Source organism: Mustela nigripes, chromosome 6 (assembly GCF_022355385.1).
Source record: "Mustela nigripes isolate SB6536 chromosome 6, MUSNIG.SB6536, whole genome shotgun sequence".
Lineage (NCBI taxonomy): Eukaryota > Metazoa > Chordata > Mammalia > Carnivora > Mustelidae > Mustela > Mustela nigripes.
The window spans coordinates 137,976,751-137,988,710 of record NC_081562.1 but is presented as its reverse complement, the minus strand read 5'-3'; positions in this window follow the sequence as shown (position 1 = coordinate 137,988,710).

Sequence of the window (11,960 nt, the reverse complement as noted above, 5' to 3'; positions counted from 1 at the left end):
ATCTATCTATCTATCTATCTATCTATCTATCTATCTATCTATCTATCTATCATCTATTTATCTATCTATCTATCTATCTATCATCTACCTATCTTATTGAGATAGAGAATGCATATGCAAGTGGGGAAAGGGGCAGAAGGAGAGGGAGAGAATATCCAGGCAGACTCCTGCTGAGCACTGAGCTTGAAGTGGGCCTTTATCCTACAACCTGTGAGATCATGATCTGAGCCAAAACCAAGAGTCAGACACTTAACCAACTGAGCCACTGGGACCCCCCAGCATGACAGATTATTGGTGACTATTGGAGCATTACAGCTTTATTAGCTTACGTCGACTCTAGGAAATCCTATAGTAGACAAATTCGTGTAGCCCAGCATTTCCTTGACTTCTCTGATCACAGAATCCTATCCTTGAAGAATGCAGCTAGAGATGGTGGAAGACCCTGGATTCTATTAAGGTCCTTCAGCCCCCCATATCTTGTCTCCTCTGGTCTGGTGGTGAGCTCTCAGTCAACATTTGGGACAAATTGAGTGATTTTGTTGGTGAAGGGTAACAATTTCTGATAATTGCATGTTAGAGGCCTTCCTTCCCCCTCTCCCATAAGAAAGTTAACCACAGGGGGAAAAAATAAGTTTCTGGCCTCAAATGGAAGTAAACAGCTGGAGCTGATGAATTCCAGAAGTGAATATTCTTTTCTCCTACAAGCATCTGTGAAAGAGAGAAAGAGAGAGAGAGAGAGACCACAGAGGCTATGTAAATATAATTATTTCTAAGTAGAGTACCTTCAACATTTTCCATTAGGTAGCAGGGAGGTCACTGTGAGGCCAGCTGTCCAAATATGGCTGCTGATTCCCCTGAGTCAGCAAAGTCTATAAAAAAATGATCTTTGGGACAGAAATTTCTTACCACACATTCTAGTAAGTATCTCCAAATGTATGGGATATTAAATTTAGGGCTGTGGTTTTCAAACTTTTTTTCAAAGCATGAAAACCTCTTTTTCAAAGGAAATCTTACTCAAAACTCTTCACACAATCCCAGGCTAGTCCCTGGAATCTAGTCTGGAAAACTGTGGTCTCGAGCCATGCTACTCAAAGCCTGGTGTTCAGACTAGAAACTTCTGCGTCACCTGGCCACTTGTGAGGAAGGAGTCCAGCATCCAGCCCACTTCAGACCTGCCACTCCGAATCTGCATGTTCATACCCTCTCCAGGGGATTTGTGTGCACATTAAAATTTGGGGGGCAGATCTAAAAGGATTTACTCCCAAATATTCTTTCTCTCTTGGGACATCCCAAATACCTGGGTGAGGCTTTTGACAATGAACTGAGACCAGCTATAGCTTCCAGGAGGGCAAGCACAGTGTGTTCAGGTCATCTGCACAATTGAATCTGTGCCCCTCTCCCCCACAGAAACGTTGAGAAAAGCGAGGGCTGCTTAGAAAGAGACCGGAGAAGAGAGCAAAGTGGTGAAATGCAGAGACTATGGACTAGATTTCCTGGGCTTGAGCCAACACTACCTTACCTCTGCGGAGGACTCTGGCTGGTGAATTAAGATTCTGTGCCTCTTTGTCCAGTGTCGGACAGGGGTAAGGGATGATGATCATGGTGAGGGTGATGAGAGTATCCATTGAATGAGCTGATGGGCTGGAAGCACCTAGAATCTCTAGATGCTTGGTTGGGGCTTTCATTCCCAAGTCCGTGGGAGCTCACCCCAGCAAGGGGCTTCCCTTTAAGGAATGTGCAAAGGAGCACCTGCATAGATCAAGCAGATTAAATATGGGTCACACAAGAGTCACCATCAGGTTCTCTCAAATAATCCCACCACTTAAGTATGATTGAAAGAACAAACACTACAATCTAAACCTTTTGATATATGGGTAACTTCTTTTTAGTCTTAGATTCAGAAAAACTTATGTTTCTATTGGGACTTTTCCATTTATTATCTCAGAGATCTTGGGCAAGCTCCTATAGCATTTTTCTCATTTTCTGGGCCCAGGGTCAGGGAAGTAATCCTACCGTATCAAGCACACAGGAACCCTGGAGTCTCAGGGGTGTGAACTGACACGCCAGGCTGTAAGTCTCAGGAGCTCCCAGCAGAAGAAAATGCAAGAGTCATCTACGCCCTATTCTAGTGTGCACCCCTCCCTCTGCCGTGAACACTTTCTCTTTCTTCTATAGGACACCAGTGCAAGTCACCTGCACCCCAGCTTTGAAGGTAAAAGCGATGCCCCCCCCCCAGAGCTGAGGGCAGTTTGCTGATGGAGCCCAGAGTGGTGGTTGTCGTGCACCTGAGCTGTGAGCCCTGGTGAGCCGGGGTGCAGGACCGACACCAGCGGTCCCATGGATCTGCATGCCAGGCCACCGCTCAGTGGGGTGATGCTGCCCCTGAAGGCCCTTCTGCAGCGCCCTTGGAGCCTCAGCAGCTTCCCTGGTTTTTTGGCACCATGAACCGCTTGATCTCAGTCCAGCAATTCGCTCTTATAAACAAGAGAGGGGGAAAAAATAGAAAAGTCGTGAAAAACAGACACAAGGAATTAGGTCACCCTAGAAATTCTAAGACATCAGCAAAACTCTTGTTGGGCATGATTTTAATGCAGCGACCTCTGACCACAGCAGGGTCTGGGATGGATAGGGTAGAGAGAAAAAGTCAAGAGAGAATGGTGGGCAGAAAAGGAGGTCAAGGTGATCCCTGGCTCTGGAGATCTGCTGAGGACTTTTTCTGCAGCCTGGGGCATGCCACAGGGCCTTCTGCAGCGGTGAGTGCCTTTGACTTTCCCTTCAATCTGGGAGTTTGGGATCCAGACACAGTAACTGAACCTTTTCATACTCAACATTGAGCTGCCCACTCCCTTCCTTGTGAACTTCCTCCTCATACTCCTGCTTCTTTGCTTTTGATGCCTATTTGGTGTTTGCGTAGAGGGTGGACAGACACTAGTGTCGCCCCACAGAGCCACCTCTCATGATAAAGCTGGCCTTGCACTCGACAGTAAGGCTTTAAGCCACTTAGAAGACAAGTCTTCCTCTAAATGCATCTTTCCATAGACAGTCACCAACCATGGGGACACACGTGCACCTTAACGCAGCAGAATGCATTTTAACTCAGTGAGTAAGAGTGGAATAGGAGGGCATACAAAAGGTCCACTCCTGTGACATGAAAGGTGGCTGGAAGAGCCGAGGGCAGCAGACAGCCTATCCCCCAGGAGCCGAGGACAGCAAGAACCAGGACACTGCTATGGATCCTGAGTGAGAAGGAAGTTGCCTGTCGTCTGGCTGCTGGAGCTTGCCAGGGAAGGGGGCTCATTGGGGGTATTTGGGTTTAACCAAAAAGGGAACAAGAACAAAAGAAAACAGAGTCTTGGTGCAATGGAATGAGCCCTAGTCTGGAGACTGGATTTGCAGCAGGTTCTTTTTTTTTTTTAATCTTGCAATGGTTATCAATTTTTAATGGTTTTCTATATACGATTCTACTTGCAGTTAACACTGACAAAGTGGTGTGTCAGAAATTTGGTTGAGTAGCAGGACAGGTTGCCCAAAGCCGTCCTTTTTTCTTTTCTTAAAATTAATTAATTTATTTTTATTTGCATATAATGCATTATTTGCCCCAGGGGTACAGGTCTGTGAATTATCAGACTTATACTATTCACAGCACTCACCGTAACACATACTCTCCCTATGTCCATACCCCAGCCACCCCATCCCTCCCAGTCCCAGCAACCCTCAGCTTGTTTTCTGAGATTAAAAGTCTCTAATGGTTTGTCTCCCTCCCTGGTCCCATCTTGTCTCATTTGGTACCTCCCTACCCACAGCAACCCCCCTCCGTGCCTCTCAAATTCCTCATATCAAGGATATCATATGATAATTGTCTTTCTCTGATTGACTTATTTTACTTAACATAATACCCTCTAGTTCCATCCACATCATTGCAAATGGCAAGATTTCGTTTTTTTGACCGTGGCATAGTATACCATTGTGTATATATACCACATCTTCTTTATCCATCCATCTGTTGGACATCTAGGTTCTTTCCATAGTTTGGCTATTGTGGACATTGCTTCTATAAACATTTGGGTGCACATGCCCCTTTGGATCACTACATTTGTATCTTTCGGGTAAATACCCAGTAGTGTGATTGCTGGGTCATAGGGTAGCTCTACTTTCAACTTTTTGAGGGACCTCCATGCTGTTTTCCAGAGTGGCTGCACCAGCCTGCATTCCTACCAACACTGTAGGAGGGTTCCCTTTTCTCTGCATCCTTGCCAACACCTGTCATTTCCTGACTTGTTAATTTTAGCCATTCTGACTGGTGTGAGGTGGTATCTCATTGTGGTTTTAAATTGTGTTTCCCTGATGCCAAGTGATATTGAGCACTTTTTCATGTGACTATGGCCATTTGGACGTCTTCTTTGCAGAAATGTCTGTTCATGTCTTCTGCCCATTTCTTGATTGGATTATTTGTTCTTTGGGTGTTGAGTTTGATAAGTTCTTTATAGATTTTGTATACTAGCCCTTTATCTGATATGTCATTTGCAATTATCTTCTATAGTGTCCGTTTTCTCTTGGCTTTGTTGACTGTTTCCTTTGCTGTGCGAAAGCTTTTGATCTTGAAGCCCCAATAGTTCACTGTTGCCCTTGATGCTCTTGCCTTTGGCGATGTTTCTAGGAAGAAGTTGCTGTGGCTGAGGTCAAATAGGTAGCTTCCTGTATTCTCCTCAAGGATTTTGATGGATTCCTGTATCACATTGAGGTCTTTCAACCATTTTGCTCTGTCTTCCTTAATTTCTTTCATGAGTATTCTATGGTTTTCTGAGTATGGATTCTTGTTTATTCCTAGGTATCTTATGGTTTTGGGTACAATTGTAAATGGGATCAACTTCTTAATGTCTCTTTTTTCTGTCTTGCTGTTGGTGTATAGAAATGCAAGTGATTTCTGTGCATTGATTTTATATCCTGCCCCTTTACTGAATTCCTGTATGAGTTCCAGCAGTTTTGGAGTGGAATTTTTTGTCTTGTCCACATAAAGTATCATATCATCTGCAAAGAATGAGGAGTTTGACTTCTTCTTTGCCGATTCAGATGCCTTTTGTTTCTTTTTGTTGTCTGATTGCTGAGGCTAGGACTTCTAGGACTATGTTGATTAGCAGTGGTGATAGTGGACAGCCCTGCTGTGTTCCTGAGCTTTATGGAAAAGGTCTCAGTTTTTCCCCATTGAGAATGATATTTGCCATGGGTTTTTCATATATGGCTTTGATGATATTGAGGTATGTACTTTCCATCCCTACATTTTGAAGAGTTTTGATCAAGAAAAAATGCTGTAATTTGTCGAATGCTTTTTCAGCATCTGTTGAGAGTTTCATATGACTCTCGTAGTTTCTTTTTTTAATGTATTGTGTCACAATGATTGATTTGCAGATGTTGAACCAACCTTGCAGCCCAGGAATAAAACCATCTTGGTTGTGGTGAGTAACCCTTTTAATGTACTGTTGGATCCTACTGGCTAGTACTTTGGTGGGAATTTTTGCATTCATGTCCATTAAGGATATTGGTCTGTAATTCTCCTTTTTGATGGGATCTTTTTCTGGTTTGGGGATCAAGGTAATGCTGGCCTCATAAAATGAGTTTTGGAAGTTTTCCTTCCATTTCTATTTTTTTGAACAATTTCTTCTTTAAGTGTTTTGTAGAATTCCCCTGGGAAGCCATCTGGCCCTAGGCTCTTGTTTGCTGGAAGATTTTTGATAACTGCTTCAATCTCCTCACTGGTTATGGGTCTGTTTGGTTTTCTGTTTCTTCCTGGTTCAGTTTTGGTAGTTTATATGTCTCTAGGAATCCCTTTCTTCCATATTGTCAAATTTGCTGGTGTATAGTTGCTCCTAATATGTTCTTATAATTGTATTTCTTTGGTGTTGGTTGTAATCTCTCTGCTTTCATTCATGATTTTATTTATTTGGGTTCTTATTTGGGTTCTTATCTTATTTGGGTTCTTCTTTCATTCTTATTTATTTATTTGGGTTCTCTCTCTTTTCTTTTTGATAAATCTGGCCAATCTTATTAATTCTTTCAAAGAACCAGCTCCTAAGTTTGTTGATTTGTTCTACTGTTCTTTTGGTTTCTATTTCAGTGATTTCTGCTCTGGTCTTTCTTTCTTTCTTTCTTTTTTTTTTTTTTTTTTAGTTTCCATAAATTGACATTAATTATTTTGTAAACCATATGTATGAGTCATTTAGATTTTATTCCATATTTACATTCTCTTCTCCTGCTGGGTTTAGGTTTCCTTTGCTGTACTTTTTCCAGCTCCTTGAGGTGTAGGTTAGGTTGTGTAGAGACCTTTCTTGTTTCTTGAGAAAGGCTTGTATCGCCATATACTTTCCTCTCAGGACCGCCTTTGCTGTGTCCCACATATTTTGAACAGTTGTGTTTTCATTTTCATTAGTTTCCATGAATTTTTAAAATTCTTTAATTTCCTGGTTGACCCATTCATTCTTTACTAGGATGCTCTTTAGCCTCCATATATTTGAGTTCTTTCCAACTTTACTCTTGTGATTGAGTACTAGCTCCAGAGCATTGTGGTCTGAAAATATGCAGGGAATGATCCTAATCTTTTGGTACCAGTTGAGACCTGATTTGTGACCCAGGATGTGATCTATTCTGGAAACTGTTCCATGTACACTAGAGAAGAATGTGTATTCTTTTGCTTTGAGATGGAATGTTCTGAATATATCTGTGATGTCCATCTTTTTTTTTTCTTTTTTTTTAAACAAATTATAGCAGAGTATTTCCCTAATTTGTGAAGGGAACAAGCATCAGAATCCAGGAGGCACAGAGAAACCCCCTCAAAATCACTAAAAGGAAGTCCACACCCTCTCATCTAATAGTAAAACTTACAAGTCTCAGTGACAAAGAGAAAATCCTGAAAGCAGTTCAGGAGAAGAGACTTGTAACATACAACTAGAAATTTTAGACTGACAGCAGACCTATACACAGAGACCAGAAAGGACTGGCATGATATATTCAGAACACTAAATGAGAAAACTATGCAGCCAAGAATACCATATCCAACTAGGCTGTTATTGAAAAGAGAAGGAGAGATAAAAAGTTTCCAGGACAAACAAAAATTACAAGAATTTGCAAACATCAAATCAGCCTTACTGGAAATAGTGAAAGGGGTTCTCTAAGCAAAAAGAGAGCCTAAAGGTAACAGACCAGAAAGGAACAGAGACTGTATACAGTAATAGACACCTTTAGTATCTTCCATGCTTTTTTTGAGCCCAGCTAACATCTTGATAATTGTTATTCTGACCTCTAGTTCCAATATCTTATTAATGTCCATATTGATTACATCCCTAGCCATTGGTACTGCCTCTTGTTCTTTTTTTTTTTTTTTTTTGAGGTGAGTTTTTCTGCCTTGTTAATTTGTCCAGATAAGAAGATGATGAGAGAATAAAATACTGAAAGTGTAGCAATGACCCTAGAAAAATATACTAACCAAGGCAGAAGAGACCCAAAAACAGAGGAAGAAGAAAGGAGAACAAAACAAAGAAACAAAGACTATATACATATATTAGATGGGTGAATAAAACAGAGCCACACACTTTGGTTGTATTTTGGTCTGTTAGAAGAAACTGACTCCCACAATTTTAAAGAAAGAAAAATGTATATATACAAAAATAGGATTAAATACAATGAAAGGATGGAATGTGACATAGAGATGAAAATTTTAAAAGATTCTAAAAAAGGAATTGATAAGAAGTTGGTTGAAAAAAGAAAAAAAAAAGGAGGAAAGAGTATGATCAGGCTGGAGACTAAAACAAAGCCATGAGCTAGTGTTAGTGTATATTTTGATCTGTTAGAAGAAACTGTGTCCCAAAATTGTAAAGAAAGAAAAACCTATATGTATACAAAAAATAAGATTAAATACAATGAAAGGATAGAATATGAGTATAACAATGAAAATTTAAAAAGATTTTTAAAAAGATATTGATAGGATGAAATAGTTTAAAAAAAGTTAAAGTAGGAAATAGGAAAAGCTAAAAGAAATAGAACAAGAAAAAATAAAACAAAAAGAAATTAACTTTGCAAGACTAAAGGATCATGGAGGGGAAAGCCATGAATTCTATGCATTGCTTTCCCCTAGCTCTAGAGTTCTGCAGTTCTCGTTGATTGGTGAACTTGGTCTTGGCTGGCTGGATATTCTTGTTGATCTTCTGGGGGAGTGGCCTGTTGCAGGGATTCTCAAATGTCTTTGCTCAAGGTGGAATTGCACCACCCTTTCCAGGGGCCAGGCTAAGTAATCTGCTCAGGTTCACTCTCAGTAGCTTTTGTTCCCTGAATGCTTTTCATAGAGCTTTGGAGGATGGGAATGAAAATGGCAGCCTCCCAATCTCTGGCGTGGAGGAGCCAAGAGCTTGGGGCCCCACTCTTCAGTGCACCCTCAGAGAAAAGCAGTCAATCCCTCCCATCACCCTGGTCTCTGGCACTTCGTGCTCACCTGCCCTGTGACCGAGCATTTCTATCTCTGGTGCACAGCCCTTTTTAAAGTCTCCAAACCCAGCAGATTCCTGCAGTGTGCTCCTGCTCTGCTCCTTCCAGAGGAGGAAGGTGAGTCTCCCTAGATCTGTCACTTGTGGGGTCCCCACTCAAAGAACAGTGGCCTATGACTTGGATCACAGTTTAAAGTAACCCTGAGCTGAGAGCCCATTGCTCGGCTCTGTCTCTGTATCCAGCTTCCCCTGTTCCAATACCTGGGAGCTCTACCACACTCAGATACCCCAAGTCTTTCTGTGACCCCACACGTACTGAGACCACACTGTCCCTGTGAGGGCTCCACCCCTTGCTTAACCTCTGGAGCAATGTCCCTCAGTGGAGCAGACTTCAAAAAGTTCCGATTTTATGCTCTGCTGCTCCATTGCTGCTGGGAGCTGGCCCCTCCTGCTATAGTCTATCTTCCTGTCACTTCAGATTCACTTCTTCACAGGTTCTACCTTCCAGAAAGTGGTCACCTTTCTGTTCCTAGAATTGCTGCTCTTCATCTCTTTGACCTCCTGTTGAGTTTGTAGGTGTTCAGAATGGTTTGATAACTATCTAACTGAACTCCTGGGACCCGATGATATTTAAGTCTCCTACTCCTCTGGCATCTTGCTCCTCCACATGAAGCAGGTTCTTTAACCTCTCTACTTGCTCATCTGTAAAATGGGTGTCATGGTCTCCATCTCCAAATGTTGTGAAGAAGAAAAAGGGAGAGGGGGTTTCAGAATTGGTAAAATACTCTGTGGCATGATCTCATTCTATAAAGGCTGCTGCCGCTGGTGCCCTGGCTCAGAGCCAGCATGGTACCAGTACCTGCAGGGTATTGTCTCTCTTCGTGTTTACAGCAAGCCTGAAAGGTTGTCACCCTGTTCTACAGTTGAGGAAGGCAGAAGTTAGTGAACTTGCCTGGGGTTCATGGCTTGGAGGTGCTGGTGCTAAATCTGAAGGTGGGGCTGCCCGGTGACATTCTCACCTGTAGGGGAGGGTGTGTGCCTCTCTGCTTTCACAGTGACCATGTAAAGGGACATGCCCATAGGCCATAGCAATGGTGGCCCATGTCCATGACGCAGCCCCCTCCTCTCTGTGGCTACATGCCCACCCCCTGCCCTCCCTCTAGTTCCCACCACCTGGCAATGGCATGGGCCCTGGGCTCACTCCTTGTCTAGCCCTGAGCCAGGGAAGCACTGGGCTTCACTTGCAAAAGTCCTTCTTCCTTCTAGAATCATGCTCCTGGCTTGGTTAGACTTCACATGGTATCAGAGCTCAGAGTAACTCTGAGAGCCAGCAGGAAGTCTCATCCAGTCCCTGGAACCCAGCTAGCTCCTCTGTGGTCCACACTTCCCAAGACAAGAATGCAAACCCCCCTCACATCCATTCCAGGAGTGGAACAACTCTTTGTCCCAGTGACTTCAGTCATTCCTAAAGTACCCATGAAATCTACTTCTTCTAAAGGGACTTAGTAGGAAGAAACTCTCATCCCCATTTCTGTGCAAGGACATTGGGAAGTCACCTCCATCTTTTCTCTAAGTGCAACAACCCTGTCTCCTTATCTGTGGGGCTCATGGGGCCTGGTTCTCAAAAAGCAAAGCTAGTAAATTAACACAAAGGCCACTTTCAGCTTCCTGCACCCAGAGTCCCTCTCCTTACCCTGTCTACTCCCAATCTACTGTCTATCCTTACCACCCGCCTGCTTGAGTGACATCAACAACTTCTCTAAGCTTCAACCACCTCTTCTGTAAAATAAGGATATTCACATATGGAAGGAAGGTGGGAGAACTGGGGAGACAGTGGGCAAAGTACCTGCCACAGTGCCTAGCTCTAGGTGAGTTAGGAGATCCTGTCATTGTCATGTTCATTCTTGTATTATTCATTATTATGTCGCCAGTGATGGAGATGGGTTTTTCTATAACTATCCACTTTCTATTGATTCTAGATGGTTCTTCATCTGTATTTGCAGACTCCCAAATTCCTGGAAAGTCTGGACATCCTAAAAATCTGAACTAGAAATGGGTCAGCCATTCCCTTTCCAGGGCCCATGAGCATGGAAGAACAAAGCCACTGGCTGGTCCCCATGCTCCAGGACTGTGTGGGAGGTATGATTCTTGATTGATTGTCTTTTATGGGAAGGGGAAGATGCTGGGCAAGAGGCAGACAGAGAGAGAGAGAATCAGAGACAGACAGAGAGACAGAAAGATTTGCCCATGAACATGTGAATGATGTGGACTCAAATCCAGTGGGACTCAAAAGCCCAAGCCATTTGATCCCTTCTCAGCCCATCTGGCCTGTGCAATCTGCCCATCTAACCAGGGGTCTCAAGCCCATTTCAGGTCAGAGAGGTGAAGGCTCTCCCCACCCCTTCCTCTCCACCACCTTTTTCTTCATGTTTTGTGAAAGTACAATTATATAATTAACATACAATAAATTTCACACATTTAAATTGTTCAGTTTGGTAAGTCCGGTGTAGCACCCAAGGGCCCTCTCCTGGACCATCCAGGTGGCAGGCTTGGTACTGGTTTGGTGTCTGCCCTCTTAGAGCTGTCCTCATGGAGCCTGAGGTCCTGGAGGGAGCTCATGAAGGGCTAAGGCCTGGCTGGGACTCTTTGGGAACAGTTTCAGGGAATGCTCCAGAAGCAACCATATTTTTGCCCTATGTTCATTTTTCTAAGGTTTCTGAAGGAAACCACTCTCAAAATGGAAGCCAAAAGTCAGGGGTCAAGAAGAGACAAAAGCAGAAACCAAGAGAAGGCCAACAAGAAAGCAAGCAAGTGGACATAATGTGGATTCAATTAAACTCGAGCTTTAGTTTTGGTCAAATTGTAAGTTAATTCCTGCCTCCTAGACTATTTAATTAAAGGCAAGTCCCACAGGCCGCCTGTTATTTTAACCGTTTTTCTTCTCTGGTGGAGACCCTGGGACTATGCAGAGGGAGCAGGGAGCAGTAACCTGTGATTGGATTCTCCTGGGGGAAATGAGGGAGAAAATGAATGATAAACATCTTGTCTTCAGAACATCATAAATTTTTCAATAGCAGCCCCCCAAAAGCATTAGATTTTCATCCTTAATTTGAATGCAGGCTACTTGGTAATAGCACACGCTAGTTTACATTCCCCACATGTGTGTTTTATTTTCTTTATGGGGTCAAGAAGGAAAAAGGAAGACAGACCTATCCCTCATTCTGTTTGTGTCTGCACAGTGTTACTGCCGAGCTGACTTCCTTTGATTCCGTCGCAATCTCCCCTCTTTTTGGTCCTCAGCAGGGAGGGCCACGGGTCTGGTGTTTCCTGCTCACCTCTATGACGTCCCAGTGACAGTTTGAATGTCTATTCTGCTGTTTGTCCTCCAGCAGCTGGAGGCCTGGAAGGCAGGTCACCAAACCAGGATGTCCAGGAACAGGCTCGTGGGCTGATGCCCATCCGGCCTCCCTGGGACTTGGGGACCAGGAC